The following is a 19,712-nucleotide window of genomic DNA, read 5'->3' as shown; positions in this document are numbered from 1 at the left end:
ATGTGATGGACAAGACCCATTCGTTAGCTTAGCATTATGATCGTTACAGTTTCATTGCTACTGCTTTCTTCATGACTTATACATGTTCCTCAGACTGTGAGATTATGCAACTCCCGAATACCGGAGGAACATCTTGTGTGCTATCAAATGTCACAACGTAACTGGGTGATTATAAAGATGCCCTACAGGTGTCTCTGTCGGTGTCAAAACCGGCGGATCTTGAGTAGGGGGTCCCGAGCTATGCGTCTAAGGCGGATGGTAACTGGAGGCGAGGGACACGATGTTTACCCAGGTTTGGGCCCTCCCGATGGAGGTAATACCCTACTTCCTGCTTGATTGATCTTGATGATATGAGTATTACAAGGGTTGATCTACCACGAGATCATAGAGGCTAACCCTAGAAGCTAGCCTATGATTATGATTGTTGTTGTCCTACGGACTAAACACTCCGGTTTATATAGACATCGGAGGGGGCTAGGGTTACACAGAGTCGGTTACAAGGGAGGAGATCTATAGATCTAAATTGCCAAGCTTGCCTTCCACACCAAGGAGAGTCCCACCTGGACACGGGACGAAGTCTTCAATCTTGTATCTTCATAGTCCAACAGTACGACCAAAGGATATAGTCCGGCTGTCCGAGGACCCCCTAATCCAGAACTCCCTCAGTAGCCCCTGAACCAGGCTTCAATGACGATGAGGCCGGCGCGCAGATTGTCTTCGGCATTGCAAGGCGGGTTCCTCCTCCGAATACTCCATCGAAGATTTTGAACACAAGGATCGTGCCCGGCTCTGCAAAACAAATTCCACATACCACCATAGAGTGTAATATTTCAACAATTCCAATCTACTGACAACTCCACGTATTGTGACATCCTGCCGTGGTCCGGTAACTACGAACCGTTTTTCCCAGCCTGCCACTGCACGTGTTGCGAGGCGGTTTTATTGACACGTCTCATCGAAGCAGAGATCGTGTTCCCCTTATCACGGGATTCTCATCAATACGGGTATGGGTAACCCAATCGTGCTTGTTGGTATGACTCCTCGATTTTTAGGCAAGTTCCGAACGGCCACGCAGAGGGCGCTTGATATTCTCCCTCTTTATAAAGGGGCCAAGGCCTGTCCTTTTCTTCTCGCGCTCGATCCTTCCCTTCCCCCACCTCGAATTCCAACACCCAAGGCTTGGGCTAAGCGCTTCAGACCTTCAATCATGTACGGATCCAACCTTCAAGGCCGGTGGATGGCCTCCTTTGACACAGAGGAGGACATCAAGAAGCTACGAGAAGCCAGGTATCCGACCGCCGAAATCTCGCACAGGCTGCCTGGTCAAGGGCAGGTCATCCCCACTCCCGAGTCCAACGAGAGTGTCATATTCGTTTCCCACTTCCTCCGGGGACTAGGCTTTAGCCTTGATCCCTTTGTTAGAGGGCTTATGTTCTATTACGGGCTCGATTTCCATGATCTGGCTCCGAATTCCATCCTTCACATCTTGTCGTTCATCGTCGTGTGTGAGGCCTTCCTCCACATCACTCCACACTTCGGCTTATGGCTCAAGACCTTCAATGTGAAGCCGAAGATGATCGATGGGCGACACACAAAATGCGGAGGTGCCATAATAAGCAAAGGAGCCGATGCTCCATGGCCAAAGGGTTCCTTCCCGGAGATGTCCGACTTATGGCAGCGAGAGTGGTTTTACATCACAGCTCCCCGAAGTACTAAGTGGGTAGCTGCCCCGCCTTCCGTTCGCCCCCCCCACAACTGGTGTCATGGGTCAACAAGGGGCTGGACTAGGGGCCAGTTAATGACGTGCCAACATTGCAGAGTTGCCTCCGAGATCTCCTCAAGAGAGATGTCAACCTTGTCAAGGTAATGCAAGTCATGCTAGTATGTCGGGTCCTGCCATGTCAACGTTGACCTCTCCGTATGTGGGAGTTTAATCTGGAAGGACCGCGAACTATTCAGCAATTCTTCGGTGTGACGCTCGAAGGGATGTATGGATTGTTCTTCGGATCACGAATAAAGTGTCCGGACACCACCGAGGATGCGGGTCTAAATTGCGATCGTCCAGATACCCATGTAAGTATTTCTGCGACCGAACACGCTATTTTTTCATTTGTCCTAACATCATTCTGAGAAAATTGCTCTTATCAAGCGCCATCAGGTGTTCGTCCCCCCTTCCTGAAGGCTCGCCGGATCCTGTACTAGCCAGGATGCTTGATCTCGCACCTTATCAAGCGCCATCAGGGGAAGATAAAGGGAGTAATAAAGAAGCCGAAAGCGGGCCTCATGCATTACTCATCCAAACTGGGGGAATTAGTGTCTCCATGAAGGAGGATAATCGGGGAGAAGAATCTGAAATTCCCTCTCCCCAAGGAAGGAAAAGGGCCACCTCTGAAGACTTGGAAACAAGGGTTTCCAAACGAGGGAAGAAACCTTCGCCAGGGGGCCCTGCCCCGGAGGGCATCCTTACAGCAACGTGCCCACAAGGGGATCAGCCCTCCATCGAGCTGTAAGTGAACAAGAGTACTTTTGGTAAATATATCCTGCTTCATCTCCAAGGATGATAACCGAGACGTATGTCTTGCAGTTTGGATTGTAGCCCTTCTCGATAGAGTTTGTCTTCGGGGGATCTTCTTCCGGAGATGATGGAGAGCGAAACGCCTCCCCCTGTCTCCCCGCCTCATGAGGTGGACGACCCTGAGGTGTCGTCACAGAGGATTTCTCCTGATCCGCCAAGGCCGAAAGGTAATTCTTCGGCCATCCAAAGTCCGGAGTATTCAGCTCCTAAGGAGAGCAACAAAAAGTGTCCGGGACTGTCCGGTGCATGACCGGACGCACTGATGGGTCTTCTGGAGCAAGCGACTATCTCACAGGCGCATCGTACTTTAATGGGTACGGTGGTTGAGAGGATTTCATCTGCCAAAAGTGGGTTGCATGAAGCTTTTATGAGCCTCCTAAGAGGCTTTGAGGTATGCAAAGTAATATATATATTTTTTGATGGTACCGCACATGCTAGGTGTGCCCTATGCAGATAGTAGCCCCTGAGACTCAGGTTGCTGCCCAAACGCGGCAAATAGAGGATCATAGTCCCAGGTAATGATCATGCTACTTTCATGTGCAGGCGGCTGAGGGTCCGGTGGCTGGCCGGACTGGTGAGTTTGCTGAAATGAGGCGGCAACTTCATGCGGCAGATGCCGACATCGTGCTTGTAAACAAGCGGCTTGACGAGGCACATGGTATGTATTCGCCGTTAGTCAATAGATATTAAGAGGAGCATGATGCTGGTATTTGTAATATGCCGTCACTGCAGATGGAGCTGCCGCCGTGGAGACCCTTCGGGCGGAGCTTGCCCGAACCAAGGAACAAGCCAGGAGAAGCGATGCAGCCACCCTAAAGGCGGCCGAAGAGTTAAGAGCCGAACAAGCTACTCATTGCCAGAGCGAAGATAAAATAGCCAAGATGGCTATTGAGCTAAAGGATGCCGCCGACCAGTATGAGATTCTTGAAAAGGAAAGCCAAGCGAAAGCAGTGGACCTGGAGAAAGCCATGGTAGCAGCCAAGGAAACCCGCCCTAAAATCAGAGCGGCGAAGGAGGAGCTTCATCAAGCCAGAGATATCATGGTTGGGAAGCCCTTTTTGTTGCGGAGGAAGTTTGGAGATCCGAAGTATGCCCCTCTGGATCAATTATGGAGTGCTACAGACGCGTACTTGGACTTGGCAACAATGCTACTGATGCGACTGAGTTTTTCAAAGGTCAAAAAGATCACGAAGTGGAAAAATTGTTCTGGTCGCAGTTCAGTGCTCCAACGCGTCCGCTGCTGTTAAATGAACAAATGGCCGAGTGTGCGGAACTCAAGAGATTGTCCGGACTTGCCATGAGGTCTGTCGTGGATCATCTTTGGCCGGAAGGACCAAGGCCGAATAGTTATTTTGGTTTAGTGCAACGATTCCTTGGTGTTGTGCCGCATATCGACGCTATAAAGAGGTCGGCGTACATAGAGGGTGCGCGGATGGCTCTTGCCCGTGTTAAGGCATACTGGGCAGAGATGGAGGCCATCGCCATTGCAACCTAGCACTACTAGGAAAAGGCCTACTAATGGCGCACCAGTTTTGCCTACTAATGGCGCACTACTGGTGCGCCATTAGTATCACGCCACTAGAATTTTTTACTAATGGCGCACCACTGGTGCGCCATTAGTACCAGATACTAATGGCGCACCAGTAGTGCGCCATTAGTATGCCTAGTGGCGCACCATTACTATCTGACTTAGTAATGACGCACCACATAGAAGTGCGCCATTAGTAATATTTTTTTTCAATTTTTTTTAAAAAAATTATCACACCACTGGAATTTTTTTACTAATGACGCACCACTGGTGCGCCATTAGTATACCAGATACTAATGGCGCACCAGTAGTGCGCCATTAGTATGCCTAGTGGCGCACCATTACTATCTGACTTAGTAATGGCGCACCACATAGAAGTGCGCCATTAGTAATATGTTTTTTTCAAAATTTTTAAAAAAATTTATCACACCACTAGAATTTTTTACTAATGGCGCACCACTGGTGCGCCATTAGTATACCAGATACTAATGGCGCACCAGTAGTGCGCCATTAGTATGCCTAGTGGTGCGCCATTACTATCTGACTTAGTAATGGTGCACCACATAGAAGTGTGCCATTAGTAATAAATTTTTTTCAAATTTTTTAAAAAAAATTCAAATTTTTTTTATTTTTTTCTTAATCTCAGGTCACCAGTGGTGCGCCATTAGTAATAAAGTTTTTTCAAATTTTTAAAAAAAATTCAAATTTTTTTTTAATCTCAAGTCACTATGGCTTAATCTTGAGTCAATATGCTTAATCTCAGGTCAAATTGCACTCTGTGGTCAAACTTCCCGAAAGGTCACCCATCCTCACACAACTCCAGCCCAAGCATGCTTAACTTCATAGTTCTATCCAACCCCAGCACCACCTCACTTCACAGGCACTAGTTGATATGTCTATCATATCAATCCTATTAAACCTTGCTGATGTCTAGGACTTTGTTCATGTTCATGAGTATGATGAAATTTTGACAAAATATTTCAAACTTCTCGATCATATTACGTATCATATTTTGAAAAATAATTCAATTTTTTTTTCAAAACCAATTTTTTTTCTGTCACTAGTGGCGCACCTAGCATACGGTGCGCCACTAGTAAGTTTGAAATTTTTTGAATTTTTTTGCCTCCGGATCTTAGAAGCCCCGTAACTTTTTTCTGTTAGGTTTTTGGGGATTTTGTAAATTCGGATGTAACTTTTCGAGTAGATGATTTTTCATATGGAAAACTTTTTAATCCGAGTTCGTATGCAAAACATATGCCCATTTGACAAATTTCAGAGAGATTTTGCAAATAAATTCGAAATTTATATTTGTAAATTTTCCCAACAACTAGACCACATATCACATGGGAAACTTATTTTCTTTTATTTTTTGACATTTCCATCATTTTATTTAATTTTTTTAAACTAAAAAGGCGGTCCACGGGGGGGGGGGGGGTGCATTCGATGGAAGTTTTGGGCCAAGTTAGTAATGGCGCACCGTGGGAGTGGTGCGCCATTACTAGTTAAACTAGTAATGGCGCACCACACCCACGGTGCGCCATTAGTAGTTTGGAAAAAAACAAATTCTGATTTTTTTATAAAAACTTAGTAATGGTGCACCAGTTGACAGTGCGCCATTACTAGTTTTAACTAGTAATGGCGCACCAGTGGACAGTGCGCCATTACTAGTTTTGAAAAAAAATAGAAACATTTTGAAAAAAAATTGAAAATAATTTACTAGTGGCGCACCGTGGATGTGGTGCGCCATTACTAGTTTAACTAGTAATGGCGCACCACACCCACAGTGCACCATTACTAGTTTTGAAAAAAATGAAAAAAATTGTTACTAATGGCGCACCGTGGATGTGGTGCGCCATTAGTATTTGGACACTAATGGCGCACCAACACATGGTGCGCCATTAGTATATACTAATGGCGCACCACATGTCTGGTGCGCCATTAGTGTCATTTCCATCTATAGCCCTTTTCCTAGTAGTGCAGGATCCGGCCATAGGCCAGGTCTCGGCCGAGCACTATTTTGAAGAAGTCCTAGAAGGTGCTCGTTTAATAGAGGCTCAGTGCTCGAAGAGTATCATGTTCGAGTGACATGTATCCCGATTGTAAAAACAATGATATTTGGATTATAAAGGCTTTGTACTTTTGCCTGAAAGTATTATGATGCCTCCTGTGCGGCCATTTATGTATGTATATAACCTGAAAGTTTGCAGTCGTCGGCTTCAGCCCCCACACATATAATGCGGGGGTGTTCGGAAAAGCGCGTATTCACACTTGATCCAACGTCTTGGTCCATTAAGGAGGTGATGGCGTGGCGAACAAGGCAATCGGACTATATAGCTTTAACACTTTCTCTTAGCCATAGGAGTTTGACGGTGGGGCTACTATATAGCCCCTGGTACTTCCATGCTTGTCCGAATATGGGGCATGTACATACATGGCTAGGAAACCGGCCCTTCGTTAATGCAGAGGAATCGCGAAGATTCCACTGAGTCATTGAGTGGATGACCAGTCTCGCGCTTTATCATGACAGTCAGTTTTCGGCTTTCTCTACTGAGGTGCTCGTCCAGATGAATCAGGGCACAATCGCAGTAGTTCTCCCGGTGCCACCTTAGCCGATAGAGCGGAACGTAAGGTAGCAAAACAGGGGAGACGGGCAAACCCAACTATTGACCAAAGACATGATTTGGAGCTGATGCATATAAGGCCAAACTCGCGACGCCGAACACTCCCTAAGGTGTTCGGACTTTACATCATATACCGGGCTGAGTAACGCCCTTGATAATGAACCCTAAATTTCCAGGTACGTGCATTAGTATGACGTGGCGAAATGCCAATAACGCCAGCATCCCTATCGGTTGTGTTGAGTATCCGGAGGGTCTGAAGCAACAAGAGACAGTAAGAAAGGTTTACACAGGGTCTTAATCTAAAAAGAAACCTTTGAGCGGGGCCTTGCTGCACATCTGCGCCTGTGTCTCCGTTGTGCTGTATCCTGGAAGTTTGTAGCACGATTATCATCTGTAAAAGAGAAAAACTCAGGTGAAAGTCTTCGTGCGAAAAATTGGTTATTCTTAATAAACAATTAAAATTCAATCTAAATAAGGTCAAGCCAAACTGTAATCCTTTTTACATGCGAGAAGCCCCTAGCGTCGCCTATGGGGGTATATCCATCGACCCAATCTCAGGTTTGTCTGAGCTGTTATAGGTAGTGGTGCACCGGACTCGTCTAGCCGTGTCCACGGTCTTGACGACCGATCATTTATTCTGGTTGGAGAGGTCGTTCAGTGTTCGACTGCTAAAGCCGCCACACATTCTTCCGCATGTAAGGAACGCTCTGTGTTTCCGCTAACTATGATGATGCCACGCGGACCGGGCATCTTAAGCTTGAGATAAGCGTAATGCGGTACTGCATTAAAACGAGCAAAGGCCGTTCTTCCGAGTAGTGGTTGATAGCCGCTTCGGAAAGGAGCGATGTCGAAGGATAACTTTTCACTCCGGAAGTTGTCGGGAGAACCTAATACAACGTCTAGTACTAGAGAGCCCGTGCAGCGGGCCTCTGGGCCTGGTATTACTCCTTCAAAGGTAGTATTGCTTCGGCTGATTCTTGTCGGGTCTATCCCCATTATGCGGACTGTGTCCTGATATATCAGATTAAGACTACTGTCGCCGTCCATAAGGACTCGGGTGAGATGGTATTCGTTAATTATTGGGTCTAGTACCAAGGCAGCCGATCCTCCGTGCCGGATACTAGTTGGGTGATCTCTGTGATCAAAGGTGATCGAGCAGGCCGACCAAGGGTTGAACTTGGCGGTGACGGGCTCCACGGCGCATGTGTCTCGGAGTGCGCATTTGCTTCTTCTCTTGGTTACGTGAATCATGTTCACTGTTTTGACCACTGGTGGGATTTTTTTCTGTCCCCCAGTGTTTTGCTGGCGAGGCTCATCCTTGTCTTCACTTGGTGTCTCCCTTCCCTTGTGTTCGGCGTTTAGCTTGCCGGCCTGCTTGAAGACCCAGCATTCTCTGTTGGCGTGATTTGCAGGTTTGTCGAAGGTGCCGTGAATCTGACTTAATCTGTCTAGAATCTTGTTTAGGCTGGACGGTCCTTCTCTCCAGCCTTTGAATGGCTTTTTCCGTTAACCGGGTCGAGATCCCCTGAATCCGGCGTTTACCGCCATGTTGTCTGGGCTGTCTTCCTTGTTTCGATGCTTGCTTTTATTGCTTCGTTGTTTTCCATTGCCATCCCTAACTTCGGATGTGCCTGGGTCGCTGGTGTCGCTACGGGTCAGCCAACTATCTCCGCCCGCGCAAAAGCGGGTCATAAGGCTTGTTAGGGCTGCCATTGTCCTTGGTTTTTCATGGCCGAGATGTCTGGTGAGCCATTCGTCCCGGACACTGTGTTTGAAAGCCGCTAAGGCTTCGGCGTCCGGGCAGTCGACAATTTGATTCTTCTTAGTGAGGAATCTATTCCAAAGCTTTCGGGTAGACTCTCCGGGCTGTTGAATTATATGACCTAAATCGTCTGCATCCGGAGGTCAGACATAGGTCCCTTGAAAATTAGCCCTAAAAGCATCCTCAAGCTCCTACCAACTTCCAATTGAGTTTTCGGGCAGGCTCTTCAGCCAATGCCGAGATGGTCCTTTCAACTTGAGGGGCAAGTATTTGATGGCGTGGAGATCATCTCCACGAGCCATATGGATATGAAGGATAAAGTCCTCAATCTAGACCCCAGGGTCTGTTGTTCCGTCGTATGCCTCTATGTTCATGGGTTTGAATCACTCTAGAAATTTGTGATCCAGCACCTCATCGGTGAAGCATAGGGGGTGCGCGGCACCCTTGTATTTGGATGTGTCATGGCATGCTGACGGTTGTAGTGTTCGGTTTTGCTTCTGTGCCGGAGCGCGCTTCCAAGATCCGTCGATGGACCTGGTCATACCGGCTTTTGGGTGCAAGTCCTCACGTAAATCGCGTGCTGACTTATGTGCGACATCGTTAGCCGCCCTATCGCGGACACGTGGCGGTCGATCTGGCTGATTGGCCGTTTTATTTTTCGGCTGTATAGGCTCTAAAGCCTTGTTATTGTATTCAGGTAGCAACTTGCGCTTTGGATAGCTCTTTGTGTGGCGACTGCCACCGTACTTTTCTTCAGTGTCGAGCACTTTGTTCCATCTACTGTTGAGTTTGTTTTGCCCGGCCTTGAGCCTTTGCTTCTGCTTATTTAAACTCCTCGCTGTGGCAATAAGGCTTCTATGGAGGTTCACTTGCTCCAAGTGCCTTTCCGGGATGATGTGTGCATCGTCGTTTAGACTGTTCTCCTCTCCGGAGACAGGTTGATTAGTTTCACCCTCGGCGTCGCCGTGATCGGACAGCGGCTCCGTACTATGTTCGCCGTTTGCTGGCTCATCCTGCTCCATTGCTGGGACAATGTGGTCGTCGTCTCCTCTGGAGTCGACCGGGGTATCATTCTTTCTTGTGCTGTTATCGCTGTTTTTGCCGAGGAGGGATTTGGAGCGACGCCTACGTCGTTGCTTTGGTTGCTTCTCGAGGGGGTTATCCTTCGCTGCATTCTTCTGTTCCTCATCATTGTTTTCTTTGGGTGTATCCACCATATACATATCGTGTGATGAAGTGGCTGTCCAGCGCCCCATGGGCAGTGGTTCCTGGTCATCTCCTGCATCATCGTCCATACCGTCGATGTCTTCGGAGTCGAAATCAAGCATGTCGGTTAAATCGTCGACAATGGCTATTAAGTGGGTGGTGGGTGGGGAACGAATTTCTTCGTCGTCCGCTTCCCACTCAAGCCGGACATAGTTCGGCCGAGGGTCTCCTGACAAAGAGAGAGACCTTGAAGAATCTAGCACGTTGCCCCAGGGCGAGTGCTGGAAGATATCCGCGGAGGTAAACTCCATGATCGGTGGCCAATCAGATTTGATAGGCACTGACGCAGGCGGTTCGGAGCCCGTGGATGGGGACAGATCCAAGAGTCTGGCGACACAGTTCCATGGCGGGGTCCATCGACCCGTCCTCGGACGGCGCAATCTGCTCCCAATTGAGGGCCGGAGTAGCCACAGGTGTGATCTCCCGAACACCGTCCGACGGTAGAGCTAAGTCATGCTTGTTGTGACTGTGCGGCGCACCTAACATGGGCTCGAATCCGTCAAAGATCAAGTCTCCGCAGATGTCGGCAGTATAGTTTAAGCTTCCAAACTTGACCTGACAGCCAGGGGCGTAGCTTTCGATCTGCTCCGGATGGCCAAGCGAGTTGGCCCGCAGTGCGAAGCGGCCAAATATGAAGATCTGTCTAGGGAGAAAAACCTCACCCTAGATCGCATCGTTGCCGATGATCAAAGAAGCCATCGAGCCTTATGGTGACGGCACAGTGGAACTCTCAATGAAAGCACCAATGTCGGTGTCAAAACCGGCGGATCTCGGGTAGGGGCTCCCGAACTGTGCGTCTAAGGCGGATGGTAACAGGAGGCGAGGGACATGATGTTTACCCAGGTTCAGGCCCTCTTGATGGAGGTAATACCCTACTTCCTGCTTGATTGATCTTGATGATATGAGTATTACAAGAGTTGATCTACCACGAGATCGTAGAGGCTAACCCTAGTAGCTAGCCTATGATTATGATTGTTGTTGTCCTACGGACTAAACTCTTTGGTTTATATAGACACCGGAGGGGGCTAGGGTTACACAAGGTCGGTTACAAGGGAGGAGATCTATAGATCCGAATTGCCAAGCTTGCCTTCCACGCCAAGGAGAGTCCCACCTGGACACGGGACGAAGTCTTCAATCTTGTATCTTCATAGTCCAACAGTCTGGCCAAAGGATATAGTCCGGCTGTCCGAGGACTCCCTAATCCAGGACTCCCTCAGTCTCCGATGGTGTTTGTTGAGTTGGCATAGATCGAGATTAGGTTTTTTCACTATATGTATCGGAGAGGTATCTCTGGGCCCTCTTAGTAATACACATCACTATAAGCTTTGCAAGCAATGTAACTAATGAGTTAGTTGCGGGATGATGCATTACGGAACGAGTAAAGAGACTTGCCGGTAACGAGATTGAACTAGGTATTGAGATAGCGACGATCGAATCTCGGGCAAGTAACATACCGACGACAAAGGGAACAACGTATGTTGTTATGCAGTTTGACCGATAAAGATCTTCGTAGAATATGTGGGAGCCAATATGAGCATCCAGGTTCGACTAATGGTTATTGACCAGCGAAGTGTCTCGGTCATGTCTACATAGTTCTCGAACCCGTAGGGTCTGCACGCTTAACGTTCGGTGACGATCGGTATTATGAGTTTATGTGTTTTGATGTACCGAAGGTTGTTTGGAGTCCCGCATGTGATCACGGACATGACGAGGAATCTCGAAATGGTCGAGACATAAGGATCGATATATTAGATGGCTATGTTGGGACATCAGAATGGTTCCGGCTGAGTTTGGGCATTTACGGGAGTACCGGGAGGTTACCGGAACCCCCCAGGGAGTCAATGGTCCTTAATGGGCCATAGTGGAAAGGAGGAAGAGGAGGCGGCCAAGGTGGCCCCCCCGAGCCCAATCCGAATTGGGAAGGGGGCCGACCCCCCTTTCCTTCTCTTCTTCTCCCCCTCCTTCTCTCTCCTACTCCAACTAAGGAAGGGGGAATCCTACTCCCACAGGGAGTAGGACCCCCCCCTTGGGTGCGCCTAGGAGGCCGGCCCTCTCCCCCTCCTACACTCCTTAATATACTGGGGAGTGGGCACCCCATGTACACACAAGTTGATCATTGATCTCTTAGCCGTGTGCGGCGCCCCCTCCACCATAATCCACCTCGGTCATATCGTTGCAGTGCTTAGGCGAAGCCCTGCGCCGGTAGCTTCATCATCACCGTCAGTCGTCGTGCTAACGAAGATCTCCCTCGACACTCAGCTGGATTGAGAGTTCGTGGGACATCACCAAGCTAAACGTATGTAGATCGTGGAGGTGACGTACTTTCGGTACTAGCACTACAAAAAAAGACACATCCGTGACATTTTGGGCCGGACGAATTTTTTTGTCATACATATGGCACTTCTATGACAATAGACAAAACCCAGTATCATCATAGATGTGGTGGGCTCCTAGTTCTATGACAAAACTTCATGACAGAAAATGGGCTTTTCGTCCTGGGTGGGCCGGAAACGCAGCTGCATGGCATTCTTTGGGCCGTGCATGACGGAAAAAACCATGGTAGAAGCGAGGGGGAGGAAAATTTCGGGGAGTTCCCGATTACAGTGGGAGGTCGGGGGCCGAGCGATGCGCGTTTCTCTCGTACACGTACGCGCGTGCGTGCGAGGCGTCGGCTCTAACTGAACCCGAGCGATTGCACTGCAGGCTATGCGTTACTGAACCCGAGCGATCGATCGATGGCTGTTAACTGAACCCGATCGAGCGATTCCTTCGCTACTGCTGCTAACTGAAGCTGATCGATGCTGCCTTTGGATGAACAGTGAGCGTTGCGGGGGGGGGGGGGGGGGGTTGGATGAACAGTTCTCGGTGGGGGTGGATGAACAGGACCCCGTGGTGTTGCCTCTAGATGAACAGGACCCCGATCGATCGAGCCGGTTGGGGGTGGAGGAACAGGACCCCGTGGAGGGCTGGATGAACAGGACCACCCCGTGGAGGGCAGGATGAACAGTACATGGTGGAGGGCAGGATGAACAGTAGCCTGTGGAGGGGTGGTTGAACAGGAGCCTGTGTACAGGGCAGGTTGAACAATAGCCGGTGGAGAAGCGCGCGGTGTAGGCCGGATGAACAGGAGCCCGTGGATGAACAGTCGCAGGTGGAGGCTGGAGGAGGTCGACGGTGGATGAACAGTAGCTTGTGGAGGCTAGAGGGGGTCGACGGTGGAGATGAACAGTATCCCGTGGAGTCCCGTTTTGCGGTACGCCACACCCCTCCCGATGAACAGGACCCCCGTTTCGACCGTAGCGCTCCAACACAAGTCCGTTTCGTCCGTTTTGCGGTATGCCACACCCCTCCCGATCAATAGGACCCCCGTTTCAACTGTAGGAGGTCCATTTCCTCCGTTTTACGGTACGCCAGACCCCTCCCGATGAACAGGATCCCGTTTTGAACGTGGCTGGTCGAACACAAGGCCGTTTCCTCCGTTCTGCGGTACGCCAGGCCTCGTTTCCATCGCCTGTTCCGTCTAAGCCCTCCCGATGAACACGACACATTCCGTTGCCTCCCCATGAACACGACGCATTCGGTTGCCTCCCCATGAACACGATGATGACGCTGTTTCTCCGTTCCGACCCAGCCATGTACACGATCCCTGGCCGTACGTATGCGCGAGTAGGCGTTCGAGACCCCGCCCGTATGTACACATACATGGCCGTATTTTCTTTCTTGCTCCCAGGTGGGTCCCGACTGTCAGGCACTTCCTTGCCTACGAAGATGTAGTTGGTCGGTCCCAGCAGTCAGGGGGCGAATCATTTTTTTGCCCGGACGCACTTCCTTGCGTGCGAAGATGTAGCTGGTGGGTCCCAGCAGTTAGGGGGAAGCGTTTTTTTTCCCGAAATACGGTGGCCCGTCCGGTGGGTCCCGCTGTCAGGTGGAGGAATAATTATTTTGCACGTAATAATGAGGCAATTCCTTGCTGTGGCCGCGGACCCAGCTGCCAGCCTCTCCACGTACAGTCCACGTCCGATGGAAGCCGTTCCTTGACCACGTTGACCACGTCGCGCCGAGAGCACCAGGGCGATGGACAACGGCGATGCCTAGGAAGGGGACGACGCGGAGCCGGGGAAGACGTGGCAGTGGATGCCCATGCGTAGAGGAGTACGAGGGTTCACTGGTTCGCTGCGGTGTGAGGCTGCCATCGCTGCAGAATAACAGGGGGTGTGGGTGAGTAGAGGGATGGCCTGGCCAGCGGTTGGAGTAGTAGGGGGCGGTGAGGCCTCCGCCGCATCGCAGCCGGCCACGGGAGGCAGGAGCACGAGGCATGACCGGCGCTGGTTTGGGCGGCTGGAGCAAGAAGACCAGAGGTTGAAGAAACACTACGACCGTTGGATGGACATCGTACGGTCACTGGAGATAGAATCGTGCATATTGACTAATTTGACAAAGCCCTCCGTCCCCGTCAACTTAGTAGGCCCACAAGTCAGCCTCGCACCAAGGTGGGTCCCAGCTAGCAAGGGGGTATTCATTTTTTTGAGCGTAATAAGGAGGCACTTTCTTGCGTGCGAAGATATAGCTGGTGGGTCCGAGCTGTCAACGGCGGTAATGTTTCTTTCGCGAAATATAGAAGCCATTTTGGTGGGTCCCTGATATCAGGTGGAGGAATCATTATTTTGCGCGTAATAAGGAGGCATTTCCTTGCGTGCGGCCGTGGACCCAGCTGTCGGCCTCTCCACGTACAGTCCACTTCAGATGCATGTCGGTCATTGACCACATTGACCAGGCCGCGCCGAGAGCACCAGGGCGGTGGACGACGGCGAGGCCTAGGAAGGGAACGACACGGAGGCAGGGAAGACTCGGCAGTTGTTTCCCACGCGGAGGGGAGTACGACTGTACGAGGGTTTACTGGTTCGTCTGCCGTCGCCGGAGAATAACAGCAGGTGTGGGTGAGTAGAGGGATGGCTAGGCCAGCGATGGGAGTACGATGGGGCGGTGAGGCCTGCGCGGTAGCAGAGCCGGCCGCGGGGAGGAGGGAGGAGGCAGTCCCGCCGGCGCCTATTTGAGTGGCTGAAGCAGGAAGAGCAGAGATTGAAGAAGCACGACCTTTTTTTAGGAAGCCTCAAATCTGTGGAAAACAGCATACATCCCATCTGCCATTATTTCTAATAATTTACAGCCCATTTGCTAATTATTATGGTTTTTTTGGAGCCCATATTCTTTTTGTTAGCATTACAGTCCATATTGTGGCCACGGTTAAAAAATTATACGAAATTTTGCATATTTCGGTGCGGTCCGAACTGTTTTTAATCCCGAAATTTTGACTCACATTCAAACTGATTTTAAAAATAAATGTATATCAATATAAAATCCAACAAATTCTCCATGCATACAAATTAATGTAATTTCAAATCTCAAAATGAAGAAAAGATATTTGAAACTAATTGCCGGTTTGATGTGTTTTAAAAATGTACAGCCCATTTCTCATTACTGATGGGCCATTTTCTCGGCCAGCCGAATGAAAGCTCTCCTCGTCTTGAATGATTTGCAGCCCGACAGGCCTGACAAAGTGACTTACTTGGCAAATCACAAAAAAACTAGGCTGTGGCCGTGGACCCAGTTGTCAGCCTCTCCACGTACAGTACTCTTCCGATGGAATGTTGTTGACCACATTGACCACGCCGCGCCGAGAGCACCAATGCATTGGACGACGGCGAGGCCTGGGAAGGGGATGACGCGGAGCCGGGGAAGACGCGGCAGTGGATGCCCACACGGAGAGGAGTACAAGGGTTCACTGGTTCGGCTGCGGTGTGAGGCTGTCGTCGCCGCATGGCCTGGCTAGCGGTGGGAGTATTGGGGGCGATGAGGCCTCATCGGCAGCACATCCGGCCACTGGAGGCAGGAGCAGGCGGTCTTCCCGGTGCTGGTTTGGGCGGCTAGTGCAAGAAGAGCAGGGATTGAAGAAGCAGTAGAACCGTTCGATTCAAATCCAACGGTTACTGCTGCTAGAATCATTTGTTGACTAAGTTGACAAGCCCTGCGTACGCGTCAACTTAGTAGGCCCACAGGTCAGCCTCCCAACTGGTGCGCCCCAGATGTCAGTGGGAGGAATCATTTTTTTCATGTAATAAGGAGGCAGTTGATTGCGTGCGGCCAGGCCAGCGGAGGGAGTAGGGTGGGCCGGGGAAGCCTACGCGGCATCACAGCGGGCCACAAAAGGAGGGAGCAGGTAGTCCCACCGGCGCTAGTTTAGGCGGCTCAAGCAGGAAGATCAGAGATTGAAGAAGCATGTCGGCCGTTGGATGGACATCCAACACTAACTGCTGCTAGAATCGTGTGTTCACTGACAAATCCTTGCGTAAACAAGTCAGCCTCGAAATCTGTGGCGTGTACAGCCCATTTGCCATTATTTTTATAATTTTTACTCATTTTCTAATTCATATGGAATTTATTGCAGCCCGTTTTCCATTTTTAGAATTGCTGGCCATTTTCTGGTTAGTACCAGGGTCAAAAAATTAACTAAATATGTGGGAAATTTTTAAAATTCACAAATTTTTGCTGGGGAACAAAATATTCTTAATCCAAAAATTAATAGCTATACTAAAAAAAATTAAAAATAAATTAGTACTATGTCATGTTAAATCTAATGAAATACGTATAGGATATCAGTGAAGAACAAAAACAAAAAAAGAAACTTATATCCCATTTGCTACAATTTTTTTGGAATTTTCAACCCCTTTTGATATTACTTTTAACAGACATTGACCATACTCTTAAGCTAGGACGGAATGCATCCCTCCTCATCTTGAAAGATTTGCAGCCGAGTAATTCGGAGAAAACAAATAGGCCTAGCTTGGGTATTCTTCAAAAAGAAATACTGGGCTACCTATTTTCCCAAAGAACTGGTGCATGAGCATTTAGCTTTATTTATTTATTTACTTATTTATGTTTAGGGGACCATGAGCATGTACCTGGGCCGGATTCATGTGAGAGCCTCCCTTCTAGTTAATTATGGGCTTCTCTATTAGGCCTTCATCAGTGGGATGCATGTTATCAACAAGTGGAAAATGTGTTCCGAGTTTCAAAAAAAATGTGTTCCGTACGATAAATAGTATGCGCTATGTACGGTACGGGGCACTGAAGGATCGAACCGTGCAACGACATCCAAAACATTGTGTTTGTCGTTCTAACAACACATTTATTCAACCAACAGACGATATATACTACTGATTGTACATTGAAAACAGCAGCAGCAGCAACCAGGGCTGGGTGTGCAACAGAAGTAGTAAGCAGGCCAGAAGAGTGAAGACGCAGCTCTCTCTTCCAAACAAAACATCAGCCATCATTACAAAAGGGCTACCAAAAAAGAACAAGTGTATGCATCTAACTAACTGGCTCAGTTAGACGTTACTATTTTTTTTCGAAACGGAGGCAAAAGAATTGCCTCGTTGATTAATTAAGAAGAAGAGAATTGCCTGGTTAATCTACGGAAAACAAGGCTAAAACCGAAGACATTACTATTTATTAAGCTACAGTGGAGTCGCAGATGGAGAGGAGTGGGAAACTTCACTGGTTCGGGTGTGTGGCAGCACAGCCGCGGTGGTTAGAAGGGAAAACATAAATTGGACATGACATTACTTTTATAAGAGACCTGCGTTTTATACCCCACAGTAGGCATACTAAAAAGTTCACACACAAATACAATAGAAAAGGTAAACATTCATATCAAACTCAGGTTCATAGGACACGTTCATATCCATAGCCAACATTCACAATCAACAACTCAAAAGATTCATATATACACAAGCTCAGCATATCTATGCATCCAAATGATTGATAGATCACACGACAATATTCATACATAATTTACAAAAAGATTAAGATATACGCATGTTCAGTATGTTTATGCATCCAAATGATTGAGATCACAGCCAATACGATCCATGGACGAACTTTAATTACCTAGGGTACAGACTGGTAAATGGTGTTCAATCGGAGGTACTTCTTGCTAAAATTAGTTCTTGTACGAGTAAACTTTCGAGTACATAAGAGGCAGCACAGACAATCTGAAATTTGCTTGTAGGTTTATCCTCAAATAGTGGCCTCGTGCCCAGGGAGGTTTGAGCAACTTGTCCACTACTTTCATCCAACCAGTTTACTGGGTTATCTTGGCCCTGTATCTCGCCAAAATTCTACATTGAAGACGAGAAAGGAGGCGGTTGAGAAAATGAACCACCCAAATTTTTTGTTCAGTTCAACTGAAATGGAGCATCCTTGGCGTGCAGATTGATTAAGTGCCAGATGAATATACGCGTCAACCAACTTGTCTGGAATCTCTAGACTCCATGCCATATAGTTCGCTACCATATGTGCCGATAACCAAAAGGCACAAGTTGGGACCAAAGACTGGACTGCATTTTTCTGGGCTATGCACCAAGCAATATTTTTGGCGTTCACTCTCCTAACACTTGGAGTTTGACAATTGGTTGACGCTGGTTGATACTCGAATGAATATAGGCACTTCTTGTCAACATCGATGCTTGTCTGAGTGAACTTTGGAGTACATAGCAGCAGCATAAGTACCTGTCCGTCTGATCATTTTGTGCAGTTCTACTGAAATCACCCGATGTAATGATTTGCCTGCGAGTTCAGGCTCCAAATTACTCCTTTATGAAATCGGCAAATAGTAGCACAATACCAAATTACCAATACATATGACAGGCACAATAATCAGGATAAAGACCAGTACCAACCTGTGTGAGGTAGCATATCAATTACTATTTCCTTTGACAGGAAGCCGAGATAAGCCAAGCGACTGAGAGCAAAGGAAGAAAGCATGCGGAGTTTAGCAACTGACTGGAAAGGACGGAAGCTGTCGAGGCAATGAAGCACCCAAAGTTTTTGTGCAGCTCCACCAAAATCGAGCATCCCTATTGGCACATATATTGAGAGAGTGAGATTACTGTAATAGTGGGACTAGTTTATGAAACATACACTAACAAATAGAAGCACCCTCATTATCTTAATGGGTAAAGTTAGCAACATAGTAGTCTTGCTTAAAGAGAGGTATTAGTTTATTTAATCAGTGCCAATTAGCTCAACTCAACACTCAAAGCATTGCCATTTATCATAGGTTGCAAAACTTTAACGTGCAAAGATAAAGGAGTTTCTCATGACAGTAGCACGATACAAATAGAGATGACAGCAAACTAATATGGATGAAGGCCTTAGGCCTGTACCAACCTGAGAAAAAAGCTTATTCATGTAGTCCCAAAAGAGATGATAATGCACTCACTAGAATCACACAATAGTATATATTTTTGTGCACTTCAAATGTATGGTTGAAATCACTCTTGTTTACCAGTGCTGAGATTATATCGAAAGATTATCAAGAACGTCCAGTAGAGTTAAAGCATTGGCTGGGATACAGTTCATTGTATTGTCTTGTGTAGTTCCATTTAATGTATGATTGGCACAACATGATCCCTGTTTGCACAAGTGGGAACAAGGTGAAACCTTCATTAGTTTAGTGAGAAAGGATAGGAAGACATTAGCATATTACTCAACCAGTAGCATCAAATTCATGATGGACAATACGCAAATCATTGCCTCATTGAACTAATGGCAATAAATTGACATGCAAAACAATAGCACTATTATGTCATGACACTAATAATATTCCCTCCCTGCTCCACCACATGATTCACCTCCATAGACAAACATACACACGTACATGATTCAGCATAGGGTCCTACTAAAGATTTGTTTAACTCCAACACGAAAATTAGGCAGTAATAAATTAGTGGTACTTAAGTACTCCTAATTAATTAAGTGAGACAGCAGAAGTGGAAGGGCTCCCTGGAGGATCATCTCACATGTAAGGTAGTCGTTGCCGGAGCCCTTGAATGGCCTTGACTGAGGCCTCTGGCTTCAGCAAGATCGCCTTGGCACTGTTTATTCTTCTTCTTCTTC

This window comes from Triticum urartu, chromosome 7A, assembly GCF_056163025.1.
Source record: "Triticum urartu cultivar PI428250 chromosome 7A, HENAU_Tu73, whole genome shotgun sequence".
Lineage (NCBI taxonomy): Eukaryota > Viridiplantae > Streptophyta > Magnoliopsida > Poales > Poaceae > Triticum > Triticum urartu.
This window is presented reverse-complemented; position numbering follows the sequence as displayed.